The 27,867-nt window shown below is 39.1% G+C and overlaps 2 protein-coding genes across 2 annotated transcripts in view; both read left to right on the forward strand.

Moving 5' to 3' along the window:
- The window catches only part of LOC311295964 (uncharacterized protein), a 597,210-nt gene that overhangs the window by 304,566 nt on the left and 264,777 nt on the right, over positions 1-27,867 (forward strand). The window lies entirely within an intron of this gene.
- The window catches only part of LOC311295941 (uncharacterized protein), a 389,126-nt gene that overhangs the window by 24,916 nt on the left and 336,343 nt on the right, over positions 1-27,867 (forward strand). The window lies entirely within an intron of this gene.

Below are 27,867 nucleotides of genomic sequence, written 5' to 3' on the forward strand. Positions count from 1 at the left end.
TCATTTCATTTCCTGTTTGGAATGGAATAACGAGAAATGAAAACTAGCTTGTTTATTCGTTTTTTAATTTAGTTAAAAAACCAAAAATTCGATTTTGACTCGAATTTTCATTTTTCGTTTGTGGTTTACAACTAGGTTTATGGGTTCGATATTTCATTTGCACACGTGGGCGGTGCTGAAACGCCCATTTCATCTGATTGGTCAAACCGCTCCGCCTTCAGTAAGCTACGAGCTTTTCTTTCTGTCAGGCAGAGTCAGTATGATAAACCACGCACTGTAATAAAATAATGTCTGAAACCACCACTCACTTGTAACTACGCACAATATAGACCCTTTTACAGCCCACGTGATCAAATAGTTGCGCGCGCATTTTGGCAATGGAAGTGCTGTTCCCCACTGGCTCTAAGGTGTTAGCAACTCCGAAAGTTTATCAAAACGGTTTCCCAGCATCAAAATGTCTGGTAGTTGCGTTTACGGTTGCACTAGTCGATATTCCACCAAGGGGCTTAAGTTTTATAGGATTCCGACAGGATCACGGCCGTTTCAGAAGAACCGGCGGCGCCTGTGGCTGCAGGCGATTAAACGTGTTGATTGGAGCTAGGACATAATAAAAAATGCTCGCATCTGCAGCGACACGCTGCTGATTCTCGCCATACTTCCGTTGCCAATATGCGCGCGCATACGTTGCTACGTCATCATTGTGTACAAACAGTAAAAGGGTCTATTTGAAGCAGAATATGTTGCTGGTCACGTAATTCGTGCTGCTGCTACTTGCAAGCGACCCCAATAATGTGAGCCACAGTATAGCCTATGACAGATTATTTTAGCATGATATATTTCCCATTGATAAATACAGTGCAAATAGTTCCGTCTCTTTGGATAAAAGGGAAGTGGAAATAAAAATCAATAATAGGCTGAACGGTACCATGATATGTTCGTAGATGACCTACCCATAACTGTTACATTAAAGTCAGCTAAGGGGATAACACAGTTTGTACAGTGTAAAAATTATGTCTAAAGTTCCCATAAAACATGAAAACCCAACAGCCCAATGGGAATATATCCTTGTTGTGTAAAACATCTGTTCATAATCTGTGATTACACAATTCCAATACGAATAGCACCGGGAGGCGTCTGGAATAACTCTGCAATGATCAATCCGCATTTTTAAGCCAGCTAATTTTAGGGTCATATTCAGAATGTCCTTCTCGTATATCGCCAAGGACCGCACAAATGGGCTTCCTTTGTGAAATATAACAGACCACCTTTTTTAAATAACAGTTTAAAAAAGATGGTCTGTTATAGTCAGACAGACAGACAGACAGACAGACAGATAGATAGATAGATAGATAGATAGATAGATAGATAGATAGATAGATAGATAGATAGATAGATAGATAGATAGATCTTGAAGTGTAAAGCGTGTTCTCATACACAGATATGGCCTATTTATGAATGAAATTCATGCATTTATTTGTCATTTAAGCTGATGCAAACAGGGAAAGAGAGTAGATAAGACTTATTATCCTGTCGCCCCCTCTAGTGGACAGCATTAGGTATTACGGCCTTCATTTCTCAGATAACGCAAGTCAATGGATTTTTTGGGAAAGTCAGTCTGACCAGTTACTAGTTAGAAAATATATAAGCGAGTCAGACCAGTCTGAAGGTCTGAGCTGAGTTTGGTGATGCATTTAAGTTCTAGGCGGAGTCAATTTCTCATAATAATAATAGGCTACATAATAATAATGTTTAAATATATGCTGCTTTTTCAAGCCAACATAATAAAGAAAACTCAGAGAAACTCAACCAATTCAGTATGTAATAAAATTGTATTAGTTTTATATTAAAACTAATAACATTTTAAAGGTATCCCGTGCTCTTCAACCAACATGATTTTAATTAATCCCAAACCTGGTAATTGTGTCAGTACTAATGTACGTTCACTTCTAGCTTCTCTCTTTTCTGTCTCTTTCTTTTCATGTGAACTGAGGCCACACTTGCATACATTCATAAATATAATCTTTATTTCTATTCAATTTTCAAAATTATTCATACGTCACACACGCCTATACCTGCCTTTTGATGTAAATAAAAGACTAGAGTGGTAAATGTTACGGACATATTATCATGGTACCGTCCAGCCAATCATTGATTTTTATTTCCACTTCCCTAATATCCAAAGAGACGGAACTATTTGCACTGTATTTATCAATGGGAAATATATCATGCTAAAATAATCTGTCATATACTGTGGCTCACATTAATTGGGTCGCTTGCAGCACGAATTACGTGAGCAACAACATATTCTGCTTCAAATATTGTGCATAGTTAACAGTGAGTGGGTTTTTCAGACATTATTTTATTATAGTGTATGATTTGTCCGTGCCGCACTCGTACTGACTCTGCCTGACAGAAAGAAAAGCTCGTAGCTTACTGAAGGCGGAGCGTTTTGACCAATCAAATGAAATGGGCGTTTCAGCGCCGCCCACGTGTGCAAATGAAATATCGAACCCATAAACCGATTTGTAAACCACAAACGAAAAATGAAAAATCGAGCCAAAATCTCATTTTTCGTTTTTTAAACTAAACTAAAAAACGAATAAACTAGCTGGTTTTCATTTCTCATATTATGCGCGAGCCACACGAGAGAACACTAGTATCAGCGCCACTTATCGCAGCGGCAACTTTCATCACCTGATTAAAAAAAAAACACATTTCAGCGCTAGATCGTCTCTTATTTAACAAACGAATGAAATGAATGCTCTGCTGGTTAACTGGAGATGTTTAATTTATTTGTAGAATTGGTACATTCGTGCCGCGAGATGTTTTAAAAAGTGGTGGGGACATGTCCCACCCGCAAATTATGCCTATGTAACACGCCTGATAAATGTCAACAATAGCAGATCGGTACTTAGGTAGTGAATTTAACTAGGCCTACCTTGTACTCAGTCAGTCAGTCCTCCTGGCTGCTTTAAACCTAAAGTTCATCTGTCTGTCACGCGAGTCACCATCACAACGTTAAGTCAGTGCGCGCACGTGATATGCCGACATAATGGTTTTTTTTTTGTAGCTATTTTTCGTAGCTATTGTACATAAATGTCCTCAGGAAACTATTAAAATTAAATTATTTATTAGTTCATTATTATTATTATTAAAATTAAAAATTTAAATTGTTTTTATTAATCTGATTGGGTGGGCCACCGGTCAATGGCCCACCCATAAATCCGCGCCTGCATACAAGAGCATTTTAATGACAAAAACTTTACAAACGTCTTGAAATACATAATCTGAACAATGTTTCGAGGTGTGGTAACTGTAGTATAAGCGTAATAATTGACTTCAGGCCGTTGAATTATTAGAAAAATAATGCACACCCAAGGTGTAACGGCCACTCCCCTTCACTTCGTGACCGCATTACCACCTCGGGTGTTAAAATATGGCTTAAAATATGTTGTACACAGCGGGGTTAGTTGTAGCACAGTGTTAGGCTACAACTAAGCCACCAAGTGTACAATGATAATAAAATGAAAACATGGAGCCCCGCAACTTTTCAGGTTTGAGTATTTATTTGTATTTATTTTGCTACATTCAACTTTGTTGGACTTTCATAAACAATGTTGGAATTTAGGCTAAATGTCAAAGTATGATTTTTTTTCTCATGTGTTAACTTTGCATTGATCACTTATTATTTATTGCAAAACTGCGCAGCCCTTTTCATATATCTCTATCCATGATATTGATCCATAATAGAAGGGTGATTGGATGAGGGATGGGTGTATGGATATGTATCTATACAGATGTACAAACAATATCAAACTACACAAATAAAATAGTTTTGAATTATGTGTGTTACACACAAGTGTTACAACTAACCACTCTGTCTGTTACAATTAACCCCACACATGGGGTAAGTTGTAACATTTGCTCTTCTGTCACTTTAAGTGCAACTGAACGAAAACAGTAGGTCCTAGAAAAAAAAACTTAAAGTGTTCATTTGTGGCTGAGATGTTGTAGACTTGGAATTTAGCCTTTCCCCTTATTATTAGATTCACAGGACCGGACACCAGTTATCTTGCCAAGAAGAATTTTTTATTCTTATTTGTCAGGAGAGAAACTCTGAGAATGTTACATTCATGCCAGGTCTATGCGTTTTTCTTTCCTCTCTTGTCTCTTAGTTTATCTTTCCTCTCTTAGTTTCTCTGATGTGTACAGTAAGATTGAGCTTATATACATAACTGAGAGGCTTCCTTTCCTGGTAACAAACTATATTGCTTGAGCCTTAAAAATGGAACGCATATGTCATGCGAACACATGGCACAATTCACTTCCATATTAAGAACCATCTTCGTTGTTTACATCTGCATCAGTTGCAACATGTTACATTGTACACACCCTCTACAAAATATAGCTTCCCTCTGGTCTCTGACATAATCTCACATGGTTACATGCTATCTATAGTCTCCTCATGCACTCAACACATGCACATAAAACTTTGGCTTGACAAAATACATTATGAATCTATTATGAAAATGAATAAAGAAAAATAATACAGACACATACCATTAAACAGTACATTTTTAGTCTTCAGGGGCCTCATTTATAACCGTTGCGTACGCACAAAACAGGCCCTGAAAGAGGCGTACGTCACTTCTGACGCATAAGTTGTGATTTATAAAAACAAACTTGACGGGAAAATTTGCGCACCTGCACGCAAACTCTGACCCATGCGTGCGAACGTTTTGGAGATGGAGCAGTTTGGTGACACCGATGGTGAGCTGGAGTTAAATGTCTTTTTGGTCACTTTTAGACAGAAAATCTAAAGAAAATTAAACATGTACAGAAAGATAATACAAATATAATTTCACTCACCAAGCCTGTCACTTGAAGCAAATATCCATACCTTCTTAAATGTCCGCGCCAGCGAGGCGTTGGGCCGTTTAGTGAAACTGACGCAAATAACAGTTTAAATAAATAAAATAATGTTTTAAACTATGTTTTACTTCTGATATAAACATTTAGATTAAATATGCCATTCTCAATAATGGAGTTAAATACTTAAACGTGAAATCATTACTGAGAAGTTACAATAAAAAAATATATTCAATCATTAGAAATATTTGTTGTGGATGCAATGTTTTTGAACACTTTTCCTGTGGCGTGCTTTAATGTTTTAACCACAGAGATAATTGCTTATCATGATAATACCAGATTGTCTGAGAAAATAGTTTCGTGCAAATAATGCCCAAGGCCGATCTGTTTCCATTAAAAATATAAATCAATTAAAAATACAATTTGGCCAGTGCAAACATTGAGAAAAACTTTCTCTGAAATGTATTTTACACTATTAGGCTATTCAAAAACAAGGCAAGGATAGGCAACTACTTGATTTTTATTAATATAATGTGTCTTTGTACCGTTAAACGTTATCACGTGGATGAATAATCATATGCAAATGATATGCAGATGAGGATCTGCATAGTAAAACTAGGTGTTGTAAGCTCCATATATGGTTATTTCGGGGAGGAGACGCATGTGCGCACAATCTTCCGCTGACTGGGATTTATAAAGTGAATTCTGCGCAGGTTCTGGCTTACGCACGGTTTTATAAGTCTGAATATTTTTTTGCGTAGGCCATTTTTGGCTTTCGGGCGCACGTACACTTTCAGTAAGGTTCCTACGCACAGGAAGCGTATTTATTTTATAAATAAACCCCTGATGTGTATCTTGCTTGTGTAAAAAAAAAAAAAAAAAAAAAAAAGATTAATCTACCTTAATTATATTTTTAATAATTGAGCCAAAACCAAAATTTGTTAGGTTGTGCCCCGCTCTCCCCTACTGTAAGCACAAAGTTCCGGTACGAATCAAAGGGACCAATTATCTGCATTATTGTATTATGACTGAAGTCCGGTTTATTTGACTGTACTTCCGTGTAGGTATAAGGGAACAATACGTTAAGTTTTGGGTAATAAAGGGGTAACAAGCAGATATACAACCTGCAAAGAACTTCATAAGTAAACCGAAATTACGGTGTACGTTTCTGTAATTATAGTGTTCCTCCGTGTAGGTATAAGGGAACAATATGTTAAGTTTTGGGTAATAAAGGGGTACAACCAGATATACAAGCAAATTATTTATTATGTAATCATTTTAAAACTAACTATACTAAATATATATATATTATGTGTCACAGAACGCTCTACAACGCCTCCCTCTGGCATCATTCGATCCCTCTCTCCTGACTATTAGGACTTCATCTCCTATCTACCCTCTCTGCACTCATCTCCATCCAACCCTGCCATATTCCCTGATCATCTTCAGTATTATCACCTGTCCCTCATCATCTTCCCTTTATATGGACTGCTCACTCTGTTGTTCTTTGTGAAGTATTGATTTGCCAACCTGTCTATGCCGCACGTTCCTGTTATCTCTGAACCTAGATCTCTGACCTGGACTTTGTAATTATATCACGAACCTCCGCTGCCTGCCCTGACCTTTTGCCTGTGTTTCATTCTGATTATTGGACTGCCCTCATACTGTTCCTGCCTGAGTATATTACTGATGTCTGCCTGAGTTTGCTTCTATTATCTGCCTGAGTTTTCTCTGATGTCCGCCTGAGTTTATGTCAGCTTACCTCGCTTTTGTTACCTGTTTAAATAAACTTCTGCAAATGGATCTAACTGCCTCAGCCTCTACATCACAAAACATATATATATATATATATATATATATATATATATATATATATATATATATATATACAGTGAGGAAAATAAGTATTTGAACACCCTGCTATTTTGCAAGTTCTCCCACTTAGAAATCATGGAGGGGTCTGAAATTGTCATCGTAGGTGTACAGTATGTCCACGGTGAGAGACTTAATCTAAAAAAAAAAATCCAGAAATCACAATGTATGATTTTTTTAACTATTTATTTGTATGATACAGCTGCAAATAAGTATTTGAACACCTGATAAAATCAATGTTAATATTTGGTACAGTAGCCTTTGTTTGCAATTGACCTATGGCTAAGCCACGCCCCATCCACTCACTCGGACAAACAGTCAACATTCGGTAACAGGCGCTATGGCAGCTGTCACAGTAGGAGACATTTCACAGGAGGCAATTGATGATTTTTGGAGACAGAAAGATTATATATCATCTCGAAGTTACCAAAAGCGATCGAACAGTGGAAACATAAAAACATAACTTACTCCATTTTGTTCAGCTAGAAGCTAGGCTAACGTTAGCCTAACGTTACGTTAAATATAACGTTCAAATACGTTGTTGACTTACCTTAGAACAGATGTAGACATCCTTGTTTAATTTATCCATGTTTAGTTGGTGTTGTGATCTAAGTTACCGCACAACTTAATCCAGAGCAGACACTTATCTCGGTTGAGATGTGGCTTGGGAAAGGGTAAAAAATACACACCGTAGCCCAGCCTTTCAGGATACCTAGTGTCGGAGTTGCATGTACCCCATGCACACCGTTTGACCATTTTAAACTTAAAATGACAAGAAAAAACATATAAAAACGAATGAAAACTGACTAACTGCAATGCATTTCAATGGACGTGGAAGCAGAGAATGTCAGAGTGTATTGGGTTAGCTATGCTCACTGTGATTGGCTCATCGCGTTTGGGGTTGTGGCTTAGCCATAGGTCAATTACAGAGGTCAAACGTTTCCTGTGGTTTTTCACCAGGTTTGCACACACTGCAGGAGGGATTTTGGCCCACTCCTCCACACAGATCTTCTCTAGATCAGTCAGGTTTCTGGGCTGTCGCTGAGAAACACGGAGTTTGAGCTCCCTCCAAAGATTCTCTATTGGGTTTAGGTCTGGAGACTGTCTAGGCCACGCCAGAACCTTGATATGCTTCTTACAGAGCCACTCCTTGGTTATCCTGGCTGTGTGCTTCGGGTCATTGTCATGTTGGAAGACCCAGCCTCGACCCATCTTCAATGCTCTAACTGAGGGAAAGAGGTTGTTCACCAAAATCTCGCAATACATGGCCCCGGTCATCCTCTCCTTAATACAGTGCAGTCGCCCTGTCCCATGTGCAGAAAAACACCCCCAAAGCATGATGCTACCACCCCCATGCTTCACAGTAGGGATGGTGTTCTTGGGATGGTACTCATCATTCTTCTTCCTCCAAACACGTTTAGTGGAATTATGACCGAAAAGTTCTATTTTGGTCTCATCTGACCACATGACTTTCTCCCATGACTCCTCTGGATCATCCAAATGGTCATTGGCAAACTTAAGACGGGCCTTGACATGTGCTGGTTTAAGCAGGGGGACCTTCCGTGCCATGCATGATTTCAAACCATGACGTCTTAGTGTATTACCAACAGTAACCTTGGAAACGGTGGTCCCAGCTCTTTTCAGGTCATTGACCTGCTCCTCCCGTGTAGTTCTGGGCTGATTTCTCACCTTTCTTAGGATCATTGAGACCCCACGAGGTGAGATCTTGCATGGAGCCCCAGTCCGAGGGAGATTGACAGTCATGTTTAGCTTCTTCCATTTTCTAATGATTGCTCCAACAGTGGACCTTTTTTCACCAAGCTGCTTGGCAATTTCCCTGTAGCCCTTTCCAGCCTTGTGGAGGTGTACAATTTTGTCTCTAGTGTCTTTGGACAGCTCTTTGGTCTTGGCCATGTTAGTAGTTGGATTCTTACTGATTGTATGGGGTGGACAGGTGTCTTTATGCAGCTCAACCAGGTGCAACCAGACCTCAAACAGGTGCATCTAATTTAGGATAATAAATGGAGTGGAGGTGGACATTTTAAAGGCAGACTAACAGGTCTTTGAGGGTCAGAATTCTAGCTGATAGAAAGATGTTCAAATACTTATTTGCAGCTGTATCATACAAATAAATAGTTAAAAAATCATATATTGTGATTTCTGGATTTTTTTTTTTTAGATTATGTCTCTCACAGTGGACATGCACCTACGATGACAATTTCAGACCCCTCCAAGATTTCCAAGTGGGAGAACTTGCAAAATAGCAGGGTGTTCAAATACTTATTTTCCTCACTGTGTGTATATATATATATATATATATATATATATATATATATATATATATATATATATATATATATATACACACACTCCCCTAAAGGATTATTAGGAACACCTGTTCAATTTCTCATTAATGCAATTATCTAATCAACCAATCACATGGCAGTTGCTTCAATGCATTTAGGGGTGTGGTCCTGGTCAAGACAATCTCCTGAACTCCAAACTGAATGTCAGAATGGGAAAGAAAGGTGATTTAAGCAATTTTGAGCGTGGCATGGTTGTTGGTGCCAGACGGGCCGGCCTGAGTATTTCAGAATCTGCTCAGTTACTGGGATTTTCACGCACAACCATTTCTAGGGTTTACAAATAATGGTGTGAAAAGGGAAAAACATCCAGTATGCGGCAGTACTGTGGGCGAAAATGCCTTGTTGATGCTAGAGGTCAGAGGAGAATGGGCCGACTGATTCAAGCTGATAGAAGAGCAACTTTGACTGAATTAACCCACTCGTTACAACCGAGGTATGCAGCAAAGCATTTGTGAAGCCACAACACGCACAACCTTGAGGCGGATGGGCTACAACAGCAGAAGACCCCACCGGCTACCACTCATCTCCACTACAAATAGGAAAAAGAGGCTACAATTTGCACGAGCTCACCAAAATTGGACAGTTGAAGACTGGAAAAATGTTGCCTGGTCTGATGAGTCTCGATTTCTGTTGAGACATTCAGATGGTAGAGTCAGAATTTGGCGTAAACAGAATGAGAACATGGATCCATCATGCCTTGTTACCACTGTGCAGGCTGGTGGTGGTTGTGTAATGGTGTGGGGGATGTTTTCTTGGCACACTTTAGGCCCCTTAGTGCCAATTGGGCATTGTTTAAATGCCACAGCCTACCTGAGCATTGTTTCTGACCATGTCCATCCCTTTATGACCACCATGTACCCATCCTCTGATGGCTACTTCCAGCAGGATAATGCACCATGTCACAAAGCTCGAATCATTTCAAATTGGTTTCTTGAACATGACAATGAGTTCACTGTACTAAAATGGCCCCCACAGTCACCAGATCTCAACCCAATAGAGCATCTTTGGGATGTGGTGGAACGGGAGCTTCGTGCCCTGGATGTGCATCCCACAAATCTCCATCAACTGCAAGATGCTATCCTATCAATATGGGCCAACATCTAAAGAATGCTTTCAGCACCTTGTTGAATCAATGCCACGTATAATTATGGCAGTTCTGAAGGCGAAAGGGGGTCAAACACAGTATTAGTATGGTTTTCCTAATAATCCTTTAGGTGAGTGTATATATATATATATATATATATATATATATATATATGGCTGTAAGCACAGTATGATAAAAATTAAATTTATTGGCTTTTCTTACTAAACTACTTAACGTTAAGCTAGTCTCAGCCTCAGACGTCACGCCCACGGAACGTTGGCTAAACGTCTGATGCATATGGTACACTTAACTGGAAACACTTCAGGAATGTCGAAGTCGTCATCTGATTGGTTGAATTTTATCGGATTTCCGGGGGGCGCGAGTGTCGCGTTTATATTCGGTCCGCCTGGAAACAAAGCGCAGACGTGTAATTGCGTTTCCTACTGATTTACTCGGTGTTTTGATCAGATGTGGTAATGCAGACGCAATTGTTATACGTGCACAAACAGATCAATGACTTACTGCTTGTTTTCTTCTCCTTCTTTGATTTTCTATGCTGACTGACTTGTTGCAGTCTATGGTTGCACGCCGATCTGTTGTTGTGGGGACATTTCCACGCAACAAAACGTGACGCTGAACGAAACGAACTGTAATTGGTTGTTTGACATGTCGGTCAAACGGCCTTATGGGCGGGCCTTGGCCAAAGAAAGCTGCTATGAATTCCAGACCTTCAGCCGTCAGTCTGAAGGTCTGGCTACGCAAGACTAACGTTAAGCCAAAAAAAATTAGTTCCTGCTATGATTTTAATTTAGAACGTACCATGTAGTACTTAGTACTTACCTTATCACATTGTATTGCAATGACACTTAAATGTCAGGGCAAATATACTGTGTAATTAAAAAGTTTTTTTGTTTTGTTTTCTTAATAAGAGTACCTTTCTCTGTAACTACTGTGCAAATAGTGTTGTTTCATATTGTTACATAGTAAGTACACTGTAAAAAGTGACCAGTTGGATCAACTTAAAAAAATTACTTCAATTTGGTAACACCTAAAGAAATTAAGTTTTCTCAACTTAAATTATCACGTTTTATCGTGAAAAACGTGATAATTTAAGTTGAAAAAACTTAATTTCTTTAGGTGTTACCAATTGAAGTAATTTTTTTAAGTTGATCCAACTGGTCACTTTTTACAGTGTAGTGTTTGTTACCCGTTTCAACTGTGTATTTACAGGTTAAGTGTAACTCTTGCGGACTGTAAATTAAAGTGGCGCTTGTTACCCCCTTGTTCTGTGTAGTTAAAGGGTAAATACAACATTAAACCAGTATGCTGAAACAGACAAACCTAGCTTCACCATTAGCATTATCAACAAATTTCTAAATTAGTACTTGTAAAAGAACAGTAGCACAATTAAACCAAAAACATTTTGTAACAGCTTTCCATTAAGCCGCTGTTGTACTGGTAATAGGAGTGAGCAAGTAATCAACGCGTATAAACTCCATGAACACAGATGCAAGATGCAACCAATGTCTTTTATTTATTGTGCTCTAATTGATTAACGTTGCTTCCAGTTAGCTTCTTGTAGTGTCTCATACTTTGTTGTTAAAGTCCATACCTTGCATAATACAGCGCACGAACATTGTCCATATTCCATATGTCCTTGAACATCACTCTTTATCAGTTAAGCATGGTTAAGCACCATTAAATTCCATCCAACACAATCTTAGAAGCACGGTCAGCATAATATTCCACGTAGTACATGGCTTAACACGGTCAAAAAACTGTGTGCTTCCCCACTACCAATACACCTGTTGTCTAATTACCCATGTGCTCCTAATGGCGCTTTTCCACTGCATGGTACGGTACGGCTCGGTTCGGTACGGCACGCTTTGGCGCTTTTCCACTGCATGGTACGGTACGGCTCGGTTCGGTACGGCACGCTTATGGCGCATTTCCACTGCATGGTACGGTACGGTACGGCTCGCTTCGGCTCGCTTTAAATGGTACCACCTCTGTTGAGGTTCCAAGCGTACCGTACCGGTACTAAAATGTGACGTGAAAACACTGAAGATCACTGATTGGTCAGACAGAATCGTCACTACCAGTGTCATTGTTTTTGCGACACGAGACCATGCACGAGACAAACCCGCTAGATTTAAATAGCCAGTAGACAACAGCCAACGCTGTAGTGTCTTGCAGTTAAAAAGTTTCTTGTAAACTGTTTCTTGCAGTCAGGGGCGGCGCCGGATAATTTTTAACGCATGTGCTGAGGGCACACACACACACACACATATGTGTGTGTGTGTATATATATATAATTAATAAATGAGAAAAACTTGGCCACAAAATATTTAATATTCAATTATTTTAATGATCACAATTAAAGTTTTAATTTTATTAAATTGAACAAGCGCAAAATTCAGCATTCAATCAAATATTCAAAAAGACTTAATAATAATGTTATTTCTCTCTATAGGCGCGTTTACTACGAATATGGCGATCGTCAACTTCATCTTTGCCAGACACTGACAGAAAACACTATTTTATAAATAAAAATCAGTGCACGCGTCCCCGGATTTACAAACGCACATCTTGCTTGTTGCACGCACATTATGTCGAAATAACGAGATATTATGTTGAAATAACATTATTATTATTAAGTCTTTTTGAATATTTGATTGAATGCTGAATTTTGCGCTTGTTCAATTTAATAAAATTAGGCCTATATATAGCCTATATATATAGCCTACTATTAATAAATGAGCAAAAATTGGCCACAAATTATTTAATATTCAATTATTTTAATGATCACAATTAAAGTTTTAATTTTATTAAAACGCGTGCACTGATTTTTATTTATAAAATAGTGTTTTCTGTCAGTGTCTGTGCATGGCAAAGATGAAGTTGACGATCGCCATATTCGTAGTAAACGCGCCTATAGAGAGAAATGCACATAATGGATTACATAAGAGAGTAGCCTATTTCTTTTTGTTTTGAATTATTTCGTTTAAAGACATTTCAAGCTTTGTGTATTTGAGGATGAGATGCGCTCCAGTTAACGTACAATGCAAGTGACCGCTCGGGCGCCTCAATGGTTAAATTGTCTATTTTGCATCTTATTCAATCCAGGCAATTGTTTGATGAAAAAATTATTAAAATTAAGATACAATTTATACAAAACGAAATTCACTTTAAAGAAAACAAAGTGAACAAAACTTAATGAAGTGGTCAAAATTATGTCTGACTCGCTCCATGTCTCTCTACTCGTCTCGTGCTGTTCACTTTTCATAATCAACATAGGCAGATGGAAAAAAATAACATAACATTAACATTAAATGCGCTTTTTTAATGGCAGTAGTTTAAAACAGTAGGCTACATTAGGCCTAGACTCTCTATTTGTAAAGATTGCTGCACATTCATTTAATTCTGAATTTTGCACACACAAGTTGAAAGGCATTTGTTCAAATCAAGTTCACGGATAATTGTGCGTGCATTTATTAATCATTATGATACTAAAATCATAAAGTAGGCTATGCTATGTACAAAAAATCAGATGAGCCCAGAATATGAACGCAACGTTTAATTACACGTTAAGAATTTTCCTTCCATATAGTAAACCATTATAAGAACGTTTAATTTAATTTAAAAACATCCACAACATGCCGAGAATCAAGAGCACCATCCCCTGTGTTGTGCGTTTGAAATGTGGCGCGTTTACGATGATGTCATGGCAGTAGAGGCGGCAACTATAACGATCAGTCCCACCCATTTTGAAGCGGTACTAACTGCAATGGAAAAGCAACCGAGCTAAAGCGAACCGAACCGTGCCGTACCGAGTCGAGTCGTACCACGCAGTGGAAAAGCGAAGCGAGCCGAACCGTTCCGCGCCGAGTCGAACCATACCGAGCCGAACCGTGCCGTACCATGCAGTGGAAAAGCGCCATAATATGCCAGTGTCAGAGCACCCCCAATGGACAAATATATAATTGCATTAAAATGGCTCCTACACATTTATTAAAACAAGTTTAACAATAAACAATCACAATGTTGAAATGACATCAACACTGTACAAACTGTAAACAGAACAGAAATAATCTTGAAATCACACTGTACAAAGTGTATAAATGACAATAATCGCCAACAGTTGAACAGAGAAAACAAACAATTGGTTTAAACAAATTGTAAAAAAAATTATAATAAAAAAAAAAAGAAAAATCAATGCCGAAACTTATTTTTTATAGGTAGCAGCTTATTTTCTTTTTTCATGTCCTCAATTTTCTTCCGAAGTTGGGGACAGGAGGCCACAAATTGCTGCAAGTCCTTGGCATAGGACTGCAGAGTTGTCCCTGGGGTATAAGTAGGAACAGAAAACTGTTCCCCATCTGATGCTATTGTCACCTGTAATCACAAGTACAGAAATGTAGTTAGTATAGAATATCCAAAAAGGTTGCACTAGTACACCAATAATTTTTGGGGTATCACATAAACAGTGACGGCCCTATCATACACCCGGAGGCAAGTGTCTTTTGCTAGTTTCAACCCGGCGCAATGATCATTTTCACGTTTAGCGCCATGTTGTTTAAACAGCAAATGCATTTGCGCCCAATTTTGCGCCCATGGGCGTTCTGGTCTGAAAATGAGGTGTGTTCAGGCACATTGTTGGCGAGTTGCTATTTTGAGGCAACTAAAATAGACTACGCCATTGACCAACTAAAACCTGCTCTAAAGTCTAAAGTCAATGGCGCAATATTGTTTTTGTTATTTAATGAGCGCATTAGTAATACGGGACGACAATGCGCGTTTGCTTATCACACATGGATGCGCAGCAGCACACAACCCTTTTTATAATATGAAAAAATAAACGATTAAAATGTAAAAGATTATTATTGAGTCTCTTGGACATAAATGAGGACCAATTACGAGACAAAGCACAAGAACATATTTTGCCAGAAATGTGATAACTTTTATATACAACAGACGTACAATTTTTGCCTGGAATATATTAACAGAATATGGTACCTGTTAGTTTTAAAATAATTACATTATAAATAATTTGCTTGTATATCTGGTTGTACCCCTTTATTTAATAATAATAATAATAATTCGTTACATTTATATAGCGCTTTTTCTGAGACCTCAAAGCGCTTTACATATGGAAGGGGGGAATCTCCTCAACCACCACCAATGTGCAGCATCCACTTGGATGATGCGACGGCAGCCATATTGCGCCAGAACGCCCACCACACACCAGCTTACTGGTGGAGAGGAGACAGTGATGAAGCCAATCAGTGTATGGGGATGATTAGGAGGCCATGGGGCAGATTTTGGCCAGGATGCCGGGGTTACGCCCCTACTCTTTTTCGAAGGACATCCTGGGATTTTTAATGACCACAGAGAGTCAGGACCTCGGTTTTACGTCTCATCCGAAGGACGAAAACTTATTTCCCAAAACTTAACATATTGTTCCCTTATACCTTCACGGAGGTACACTATAATTACAGAAACATACACCGTAATTTCGGTTTACTTACTTAGTTCTTTGCAGGTTGTATATCTGCTTGTTACCCCTTTATTACCCAAAACTTTACATATTGTTCCCTTATACCTACACGGAAGTTCACTATAATTACAGAAACGTACACCCTAATTTCGGTTTACTTGCGCAGTTGTTTGCGGGTGGTAATATAAAGTGTTACCGAAAAGTTGTATTTTCTTTAAGAGGTTTGTTCACAAAAATACCACGACAGCTACCTCTTGATAAGAACAAAAACCTAATCACACAGAAAACAGACAGTCTTTTATACCTATAGTCTCTTCTCCTGTAATTTTCCGCTCCCCCAGTAAACCAGATCTAGCTGGATACAGTGGTCCTTCTAAACCCCCACAGAAGTGAGGTCAAAAGGTCTTTGTTTGTGGCTAAATAATCCCTCTGTCTTTCCTGAATACAAATTACCCATACTAGAGAGTTCAAAGGCTCATCTGACCATTTGTTTTACTGTGTGTTTTTGTTCCAACCACAAGCATACATACATTCCAGGAGGGAAAAACACATGATTGAATTGAAAGAAAACCCACACAATGTCTAAGGAAATAAATAAGGAAAAAGTAAACCGTTAATATTTCCACAACAGCTTCCACAAATTCAGTAGTTCAAATTCGACAGTTAATTCAACATTGACATCCAGGAACTGCAGGAAAAGCAGTAGATTGCCGAGCATGCTCTCCATCTGCTGTTAGTCAACCTCACCATCAGGGGGTGCAAAAGCGGGTGTTGTTGACGAAGACCAGCAACAGTTAGAGCAAGCCATTCATTCATAAAATGAAAATGATTATCTGTGTCAGTATATATGCGGAAAAGATGATAAAGACACAAAAGCTGTGTTTATGTTTCATTCAATAACTTTATTGTTACTTTCCCTGTGTAGCCTACATGTTATCAGCTTTCTCTACCATGAACAGGATTATAATTGGTTATTATAATCATCATAGATCTTACTTTTTTTTCTCTTTCTGTCTTCAGTCTGTGTGGATGCAACATAATGGAGGAACAGTGTGTCATCCTGACTTCAGCTCTGAAATCAAACCCATCACACCTGAGATGGTTGAGCCTCAGTGAGAATCAACTAGGAGACTCTGGAGTGAAAAACCTCAGTGATCTACTGATGAACCCACAGTGCAAACTGGAAAATCTATAGTTGGTCACATTTTTCTGTACAGCACTTACTGTGTTGATTAAAGTTTACAGCTTATTTTATTTTAAGACAACAAGTAATAGTGTTTATAGCTCTGAGTCTGCACCTTCTGTTACACTTTATTTTAAATGTCTTTTAACTAGTAAGTAATAAATCTTAGTGTAACAGTATATATTTAAATTTTTCTCACAGCCTCATTTTCATCCACATAAAATTCAATATGGCGTCTAACCTGACAAAGGTCTATTGCGTTAAAGTTAGACAATTTGATACAGGGTACTTACTGTGTAAATGTCGTTCTGCAGAAATCTGCTGCTACAATAAAGAGTAAAGAAAACTGGCAAAATATATTGTTGAAAAACGATAGAGAAGAATCGACATCTTCCAGCACACAGAACTAGTGTGACAGCCTTAAAAACAGAGTATCAGAAATTAAACTAAGTGACTGATGTAGCTCTTCAGTTAGTCTTTTCTCTTTCTGTCTTCAGTCTGCATGGATGCAGTATTACAGAGGAACAGTGTCTCATCCTGACTTCAGCTCTGAAATCAAACCCATCACACCTGAGAGTGCTGGGCCTCAGAGAGAATCAAATAAAAAACACAGGAGTGAATCACTTATGTGACGTACTGAAGGATTCACACTGTAAACTGGAGAGATTGTGGTGAGGAAGATTAATTTAATCTAAACGAAAAGTTAAAGTGTTTTGGTATTTGACTGAAACAGAATTAAAACTTTGTTTGTCTTATTTCTCCCAATGTAGGTTAGGTTTCTGTGAAATTACAGATGAAGGTTATTCTGCTGTGACTTCAGCTCTGAAATCAAACCCATCACACCTGAGAGATCTGGAGCTGAGCGGGACTGAACTAGGAGACTCTGGAGTGAGAAACCTCAGTGATCTACTGATGAACCCAGAGTGCAAGCTGGAGAAACTACAGTTAGTAACATTATACTGTACAGCAGTTATAGCGAGATTACAGTTCACTGTTAAGTTTATTTTAAGACAAGTAATAGTGTTTAAAGCTCTGAGTCTGCACCTTCTGTTACACTTTATTTTAAATGTCTTTTAACTAGTAAGTAATAAATCAGTGTACCAGTATATATCTACATTTTTCTCACAATCTCATTTTCATATAGTTAAAATTCAATATTGCGTCTAACCTGAAAATGGTCTATTGTGTTAAAGTTGAAGAATTTGATACAATGTACTGATTGTGCCGGATGTAGCACTTCAGTTAGTCTTTTCTCTTTCTGGCTTCAGTCTGTGGTATTGCAGTATTACAGAGGAACAGTGTCTCATCCTGACTTCAGCTCTGAAATCAAACCCATCACACCTGAGAGTGCTGGACCTGAGTATAAATGAACTAAGAAACACAGGAGTGAATCACTTATGTGACGTACTGAAGGATTCACACTGTAAAGTGGAGATATTGAGGTCAGTAACAATCACATACATCAATCAATTCTTAAAATCACTTCTACAGTTTAACCCTCTGGGGTCGGCAAACGTGCTGGCGCGTTTTGCTGGATTTTTTTCACATAGTAGCACAATAAACTTAAATTACTCCGTCATTTATGGTCATACAGAAAAAAGAAATATGAAAAAAATTATCTGTGAGATTTCTACTTTTGTATGTGACCACTTACAATCAGCTTGTCAGTGGAGTGAGGCTGATTGGTAGTAAATACTGCCCTATTTGAACGCCAGAGGGTGCTCTCATGCAAACACGATAAATATGCCCTGCACAATAATGAGCATCATTCCAGGAAATCCCTATCGCTGTAGCTGAATAAACAGAAGATTGAAACGCTTTGATTAAACATAAATACACGACTGCCTTATTCTGTGTAAGAAGGCACATCAGAATGATGCTCAACTGTCGTTATGAAGTGAGTTTGGAGTAAATGCATGTTATTAAATGGGTGGTTGAATGTGATTTCACTCTTTTAACTTTAGCTAGTGTGTAATGTTACTGTTTGAGCATAAACAACATCTGCAAAGTTACAATGCTCAAAGTTCAATACAAAGGGAGATATTTGCTTTTAAAGAAATCGATTTCTAAGGACTACAGCAAACAGCCGGTTGGGACTACAAGACATTCCTCCAGGTTTAGTGACATCACTAACCCCAACATTTACATAAACCCCTCCTCTGGGAACACAATACATAAAGGGGGCGAGGCCATTTTATGTTGCGGTAGTAGAGTGTCGTTGCCGCTATGCCGTCGAAACGCTGTTATTTTCACCCAGATTTCAGGTCCACATTGTTTAGGCTTCCTAAGGACAGTTACAATTTATTTTTAACTCGGTCCCTCATAATTATAATCCAAATGTCGCTCTCTGTGCTGCACATTTTCCGGAGGAAAGCTTCCTCAATCTACGCGAGTTCAATGCAGGATTCGCACAACGGCTAGTCCTGAAAGATCGAGCAGTTCCAACTTTAAAAACAGAAGCTGTTGTTTACGAGCCACAACCTGTAAGTATGATTTTTTCGTTGATGTGTTTTCCTGTAATAGTTCGTATTGTTAATTGTACATTGTAGCAAGGAAGTAAACAAAGGACAATGCTGTTTGGCTCCACAAACCAGTTTGTTAAATGCTAATTCATACTTATCCGACAAACACATACAAACTTCTGTTTAATATCACCAGAACTTGGAATGTTCGTGGTTGTTGTCGTTTATGTGATCAGTGTAAATTATTATTTGATTATAGCTTTTATGTATTGTTTATCTACATGCTTGTTTATCTACAGGCATGCTAAACATGGTTTTGTGTTTGATTTGGCTACTGTTGTAAAGTCAATGTTTAGTGTTCGTATTGGGTTAATAGTTCTGGCGACAGATATTTAGCTACAATCGTTCTAAATATACAAAAGTAACAAAAGTGTCATATAGCGATCACAATAGATCTGCAGTCTTAAAAAAACATACCATTCTGAAACGTCCTTGAACAGCCGTTCTTGAACAGGTTCTGCTCGATCCTCTCCACTACACAAACTACCGGTAAGGGTAAGGGGCGTGACGTTTCCGAACAACGTGTACTTGGCGGTTAGCGAATCACAACACACTTGGCCAGCTAACCAATCTTCTTCTTCTTCTTCTTCTAATGGAGTTTTATGGCGGTTGGCAAACCAACTTTCGGTGCATTACCGCCACCAACTGGACTGGAGTATGAAGCACTAATAATCGTTTATAAATTAACAACTTAAAGGGGCATTCCACCCATTTGAACATTGTTTTTTATTTAAAGTGGGTCATATATGTAGCCGAAATGTAAAATAAATTTTTAATTTGGTGCCTTCGTGACCGAGGAAAGACAAAAAATAACTTCAGGACGCATTTGTGTGAAAGACAACAACTCCCACAATGCACCACATTGCACAGCTCCGCAAGCCACTCCCACTAATCCAGAAAGCGCATATCTGCCTATAAAAGAAATCTTCCCTCTACAAGGCTAGCTAGCTACCACCAGAACTTGAAATTCATTTCACACAAAATGTCTAGTTAGTTGGCGAACTCATTAGTGCATTACTCCTCGTTTGTATTTCTTTCGAAAAGGTGAATTATTGCATGGTACCGGGATGTTCAGTCAGAACATATGCGGTGCGAAACTAGGATAGTTCACAACACAAACATCGGTGTCCTCGTCTGATTCAGAGATTTCGTCCAGGAGAAATTGTCATCGTTGAAATTCTTTGCCGCAGACGGTCTCTATCTCTGTGTTCGTAGTTGCATAGTGAGATCACCGGCGCCACCAGTCCGCCCTAACTCGAGTCAGTCCGGGCTCCTCGTCCGCGGCAGGCAGGTCTTCTGCCTCGGCGGCTCTTCGCTATAATGCGGCTTGTAAAGGTGGCCACAAACACCTGATTCAAGCATCAGACTTCCGAAATCCTCTTCTTCTATATCATATTGAGCACTCTCCTCTGCTATTGTCATAACTTTACATCTGTCTCCACAGCGCCTGTTAGCTTAGCTTCAAACAAGATGGAGGATATTGCTTTCAGTTTCAGAGAGTAAAGTCCCACCCACTGATCTGTAATAGGTCTGTAGCGTGAGCGGGTCCCGCCCCCTGTGAAAGATGAGGAACTAGTGCTTGTAGTCTCAACAGAAATCCCCCCCTCTTACACTTCCTCCTACAATGACGCAAAATGACGATTTTTGCGTCATTGTAGGAGGAAGTGTAAGAGGTAAATAACGGATTTCTCCCGTCTCAGGGGAAAATGAGAGAGTGTTGCACGACCATTCAATAGTATGACTGGGTTTCTAACAATGCAAAGCTTAATGCAAATGGGTGGAGTGTCCCTTTAAACACTAGAGTGAAAAAAATTATTAAAAAAAAAAAAAACCTTTAGAGGAGATTATACATATTTAAATGTTATATTATTTAAACCCATTACTTTAAATTCTCCAGTATACTCCTATTGCTTTAAAATATTTCATAATAACACTATATATTTTATCTTGTTCTATTTTTAATAGACTTTCCATATTAAATGATACAACCCCCAATTTCCTTACTTCCTTCATAAGTTCTAATCTTTCTTCTACAAATTTTTTACATTTTATTAACACGTTCAATTGTTTCTGCCTGATCATAAAAATTACATTTACCCGTTTTATGTTTTCCTATTTTGAACAACGAATGATTTAGTCTAGTGTGCCCTATTCGAATGCGAGAAATAATTGTATCTTCTTTTCTATTCCTAAAAACACTTCTTCCATTTCCTACTTGTTTCTGTATACTGTACATATGTCTACCCTTGTTATCACTATTCCATTCTTCTTACCATTTGTTGTTTATAAATTCTTTAATTTTACTTTTAACCTCTTTTTTGCTCAGAGTCACTTGCTTTATTCCTATTTTGAACAGCGTTACTACATTTTTCTGTCCACCAAGGAACTGCTTTCCTCTTTTTACATGGTCCCTTTTTTCCTATAACTTTATCTGTTACCTCATACAATACTTTACATATTTTCTCATTACATTCATCTATGTCCTCCATCGTATTTAGAGCTAATGATGTTATTTCTACCTCACTTAGATATTTATAAGCTTCCCAATTTGCTTTTTTAAATCTCCATCTTGGTGCTAAAATCACATTATGCTCCAATACACTCATCCCTTACCTTACATAAAATTATATAGTGATCACTACCCATATTATTTTCTTCCCAAACATCCCAAATATATTTACTTGCTATCTCTTCAGAAACCACTGTTAAATCAATTGCTGACCCGACTCCACGTACCAAATCTATTCTAGTATTTCTACCATCACCATTACTGTCTATATTTCTTCTACTACATCCCCATTATAATCGTCATTACTACTTCCCCATAAAATGCATTAAAATCTCCACACCAAATTAATTTATGATTTCCTAACCCAATAACCTTTTCTAATTCTTTACTTAATCTACTTCAAGGATTATAATAATGTATTATTCTAATAGTTTGATTCTCTGCATATACTTCTATAACCACCATTTCATATGCTTCAGTTTCATTAATGACTGTGTATTCTATTCTTACTAAAAGTGGCCACCCCACCTCCATTTCCTGCCCCTCTGTCTCTCCTTACTATATTATATGCTTGCAGAACAAAATTTAGTTGCGGTTTTAACCATGTTTCTTCTATGCAAATTATATTTGGTTTCTTATCCTGTTGATCTATATACTTCTTGAATTCTGGTCCATTTGCAATAATACTTCTGGCATTCCATTGCAAGACCGTTAAAACCATTATTATTATGTATTTCCACATGATGTCTGAGTACTTGTTTGAGTCTTTAGCACTCGCGTAGCTACGGGTGGGCCTGGATGGGCCTGGGCCCACCCACCTGTCAGTCAGGCCCATCCAGTCAGTGGCCTCACAAGGTAGCCTAGGAAATTATGTTGCGATTATCACAATTTTGACCTATAAAAATAAATCTTAATGTTTCTTGATTCTTGTTTGGTTGTCATGGTGATGACGAAATGCCCGCGTAGCGCATTTCGCAGTCAGATAGATAGACCTTTCTCACAACTTCCGTATTTGTGACCGGAAATACGCAATCGTCGTGGTAATCTACTTCCTCCGCAGTCAAAGCAACATAAACAAATGGCGCAAGCAACTAGCAAGAGCTATTGACACGCTAATGATGTGTCATTTTAATTAACAGTTCAGTAACAGTTAGCCTCGCTCTCTACTTACCTTGATATTTATGGACAAATTCCGTGTGGAAATTTTTTTACCCTTTATTTCGTTTTTTCTTTTTGGTGATGGAGTTTTCCTCTACGAGTCGTCACATCAGCAAATGTAATATTTGGCAAATCCGTTAATGAAGTTGTGTAGACTCTTTGATCCATTTTAAACTTGCCCGCGTTTATGTTTTTCTGGTGTGTTGACGCTTGACAGGAACTCCGCTTCCACAACGATTACGTATTTCCGGTTATTGTGAGAAAGGTCTATTGCGAACAGCCCATCCCCCCTTCACAACGACGAGCACATTTCACAGAGGGACACTGAAGTTTAGCTAATACGTTATGTTAAACTAAAATGAAACAAAGCAACACTAAAGTTCGTGTCAAAAAGACCACGGTCGCCGCAGGAGGAAGATAATGCAGATGTTCAGGAGAATTGACTGAATCGTTGGACTATAACGAAATCATTGCAGTGTTCAACTCTTAAGCCTCTGTTATACTCCAGTTTGGACGCGTACACGACAGCTGCGCACAGCTCGGACGCGGACTACTTGTATTTACTTTCTGCTGAGGTCTGCTCGGTGAACGCGTTCAACGCATGCGCAGTAGATCGGTCGGGACAGTATAATCGATAATATTTTTTATATTTATAGTTTATATTTGCATTTATGTCAAAACTTAGACACTTTCAAACATCAAAATGACATTTATTAATATGTATTCGTGTCAAAATGACATATAAACATCTTTTCCTATTCTATTTTGCCTGGAAATCCTTCCAACAGGCTTGCAAAAATAGGCATTGGTTCTATTTCTAGCATGCACGCGTTTTCCGTTATTTTTTTCAAATTCGGCGTCCATGTTATTTCCATCTCTTTCGCGGTTTTAACCTAATGAACGCGGTCACAAAAAATGGGAGGCACGCGGCTGTCCGCAAGGAGCCTCCGCGCGCACCCCCGATGACGATTTTTACGTCACGCGGACCCTCGCGGACCCTCCCGCCCTCGCGGTCGCGGAAAGTATAACAGAGGCTTCAAGGGGGTCGCACACCGGACGTGCAGCGCCGCATTGCGTCTAGGACAACTCTCACCTGAAAATCCGATAACGTCAGCAATTTTCATTCAAGCAGATGATTTCTGTAAATGAATATAAAACTAAACGTATTGCAGCCCAGGGTGAAGTCAGTATATACATTAACTACGATTTGAAATTGAGACAAATAAATGTAAATTTAATATAAAACTATGTAAATGGCGCTCTGTGGCGCGGCAGGATTTTGAACAAGGTCCTGAGCCGTTGCTGGGCGCCGCGGACAGACACCGCCGGTGTGTGTAACACACTCATAGAGAATAATGTGTTCGAATTTAAAAGACGTGGCGCTGCGCGTCTGGTTTGCGACCCCCAGCCCCGTCATCTCCTGTTATAAGCTAGTCATCAAAAGTAAGCCAATCTACGTTTACTATAGTTGCCTAGTCAATGTTGTTTATATAACGTGGTTTATGTGGCCGCTGAGCCAGACTATGACCAAGCATTGTTTTTACACACTGTCCACTACTGTCCTGCTGATTGATCTGATGATGGTGTTGTTTTGCATCTGTCAGATGCAAAACAACACCATGCTTTTGGAAATGCTTTTCTTATCATTATGTTCCAGTGGAAATGCTTTTCTTATCGTTATGTTCTTTCTTAACACTGCTTGATGACGTATGCTTGTGCTCTGATTAAACTGTGGTGTATTCAAGCAGGTGTAGTTGTGTTGGCCTATTTTGATAACAGATGCATTTTAGACTGTGCCCACCTGATTTTCTCTGGGCCCACCTACATTTTGATTCCTAGCTACGCTACTGGTCTTTAGCATGTCATTTATTTTTTCCAAAGTTACTCCTTCTACATAAGTACCTCTCTGCTGCTCTTATTATGATTTTGATTCTCTCCGTTCTACTTTCTGATTGAGCCGAACAATTTATCACTTCGGCCATAAATGACACACATTCCATTTTTCTGATCTCCAATTTATCCTCATTTGTCTTTTCCTGAACCAAAGCAATTTCATTGCATTCCTGAATTATCATCTTTCCCTGTGTCTGCTCGTATTGCTTTGCTTTTTGGGCTGCTTCAGCATAAGTCAACCCCTCCGTTATTCTCACATTTTGGATTTTCACCGCATGTTTATGAGCAGTACAACCCCCAAATCCAGCACTATGCTCATCACCGCAATTGCAGCATTTTACCTTCGCTCCTACATCACATTTACCGTATTCATGTTCGCCCCCACAACTCGCACATCGTAAATTTCCTCTGCAAACCGCACTAACATGTCCATACCTCTGGCACTTGAAACATCTTAGTGGAGGAGGTACATAAGGTCTTACTGGATAACTTACATAGCCTATTTTTATCCTCTCTGGCATTCTTTCTTCATCAAACTGAAGCATCACCGATAGACTATCCTTCCTTTCTTTGTTTTTAACATATTGAAGCCGTTTTGCTCCAATAACGTTGCTCCCTTCAATGCAGCTTTTAATTTGTTCAGTAGGTACATCTGTTGGAATTCCATAAATTACACCTCTTAACTAAGGTTTCCTAGTCATCACTGTGCTTGATACCGAGTATCCAAGCATCGATTTTATACTCAGTGCCTTCTTTTGTTGTTTTTCATCTTTACACATGATAATCACATTTCCATCTCTCAGAGTCTTTGCATTATTTATTTCTCCTAACGCTTTTTTCAGAGCTTTGGTCAATTTAATTGGATTTATCGTCATTCCAGGTTCTGCGAATTTCATCATTACTTTGTATTCTTCTATATTTTTTTTACTCACGTGCTCCTCCTTTCCACTATCCGTAACTGATCCTTGACTATTAGTTTTCTTTCTTTTTCGATTAGTTATTTTGCATCATTCGTTCCCTCTAACACTCCCGCTACATGATTCATCCTCCATTTCCGGATCGCTACCAGAGCTACCATCATTTCCTGCCATCAGTGCTCCAGTCACAGTCCAGTGTTGCCAAACCGCGCCGTCTGTGATGATCAACGGCTGCTCAACACCCAGCTAACCAATCTGAACCCATTGCCTACTTTTGAGGGGGGGAGGGGGGCTTCATAGAACCCATGTTATAGTGCACCCCACAAACACAATCAAGCCTTCGAAAAAAGGTGTTTTACCACCCCTTTAAATGTTGTCTGTTGTTGGACAAGAGGTTCATAAATGCTTCTCATGTTTTGACGCGTGTTGTTTATTCAAATGCACGTTATAAGTGACTCAAACTCACAGTGCTTTCAGATGGAGCAGCGTTTACAGAGCCGTACATCAATAACAAACTATAATCACAGCCTTTGCTATTTTAAAATCGCGATAAGCCATCTCGATTTAAGTGCGATTACATGTATAGTGCGATTAATTGTTCAGCACTACCAAATGATACTACATATATATATATAATACTCGATAATCATTCACATTAAACTAGCCTGTATATTTTCTTGGGTGAATTCAGGTGATCTGAGCATGAGAGAGAGAGGGTGAGGGAAGAGGGAATGAAATGTAAATTAGGATGACTCAGAGGTGAGACTTTCTTCTCGATAGTGCAAAAGGGGGAGTTAATGTTAATTTCCAGAGAGGTCCTTTGTCCTCTCAGGGTCTGGTCGCTCTTCAACCAGACTGTCCGGCATTTTCTAATTTCTCAATTCTTACATGTGTGTGGGTGCATTCCCTCTCTTCTCTCAAATTTATTAAAACTTGTCATCTCTTCTTTGGACACATGTATAGTCACATTTACCTTACATATGGTACCTTGGAAGATGATCCAAGATGGCGGCGCGAGTACATCGCGAGGCTCGCGGTCTCTCCAGATTCTGTAATTTAGCAGTATTTTTCTTGCTCATTTCGGGTCTGTTCGTCCAGAACAGTTGTGCCTTAACATCGTACACCCAAGGTGAGCTTTTGGATATTGGTTTGCGAATTTCCGACAGTTTTATGGACAACCTTCGACTCCTTCCTGAGATCGCCAGATCACCCGAGGCTATGCACTCTGCCCGGCCGGGCGGAAGTGCTCGCAGGCGCCGGCGAGATCGTAAACAAAGGCGGGGGAAGCGCGGAGGACTAAGAGCTAAGCTAAAGCTAACACCACACCGGCTCTCTTTACCCAGCATTTTCCTTGCCAATGTACGGTCGCTGTTGAACAAAATGGAGGAGATTCGACTCAACATCACATACAGCAAGAGACTTTTGAACTGTAATGTTCTAATTTTCACGGAAACATGGTTAAACAGCGGAATACCGGACAACGCTATTGAGCTAGCGGGACGCCATACATTCCGGGCGGATAGAACATTAGATGGCTCCGGTAAGACCAGAGGTGGTGGATTGTGCATTTACATTAACAAAGCTTGGTGCACAAACTCTGCTATTGTTGGGAGACATTGTTCAGCTAACCTTGAGTTTCTCATGGTTAAATGTAGACCGTTTTATCTACCGCGGGAGTTCACTTCCACTATTATAACTGCAGCCTATATTCCCCCGGATGCTGATGCCAAGTTTGCTATGAAAGAACTTCACGCAGCCATCAGTAAACAACAGACCGTTCACCCGGAAGCTGCGTTTATTGTTGCGGGTGATTTTAATCATTCGAACTTAAAGTCAGTGCTACCGAAATTTCACCAGCATGTTTCCTGTCACACCAGAGGAAACAAAACCTTAGACCATGTTTACACAAACATGGCTGAAGCTTACGTCGCGACACCCCTCCCCCACTTGGGACAGTCAGATCACCTTTCTTTGTTCCTCACCCCCAAATATGCACC

The sequence above is a fragment of the Rutilus rutilus genome, assembly GCF_951802725.1.
Source record: "Rutilus rutilus genome assembly, chromosome: 8".
Taxonomy (NCBI): Eukaryota; Metazoa; Chordata; class Actinopteri; order Cypriniformes; family Leuciscidae; genus Rutilus; species Rutilus rutilus.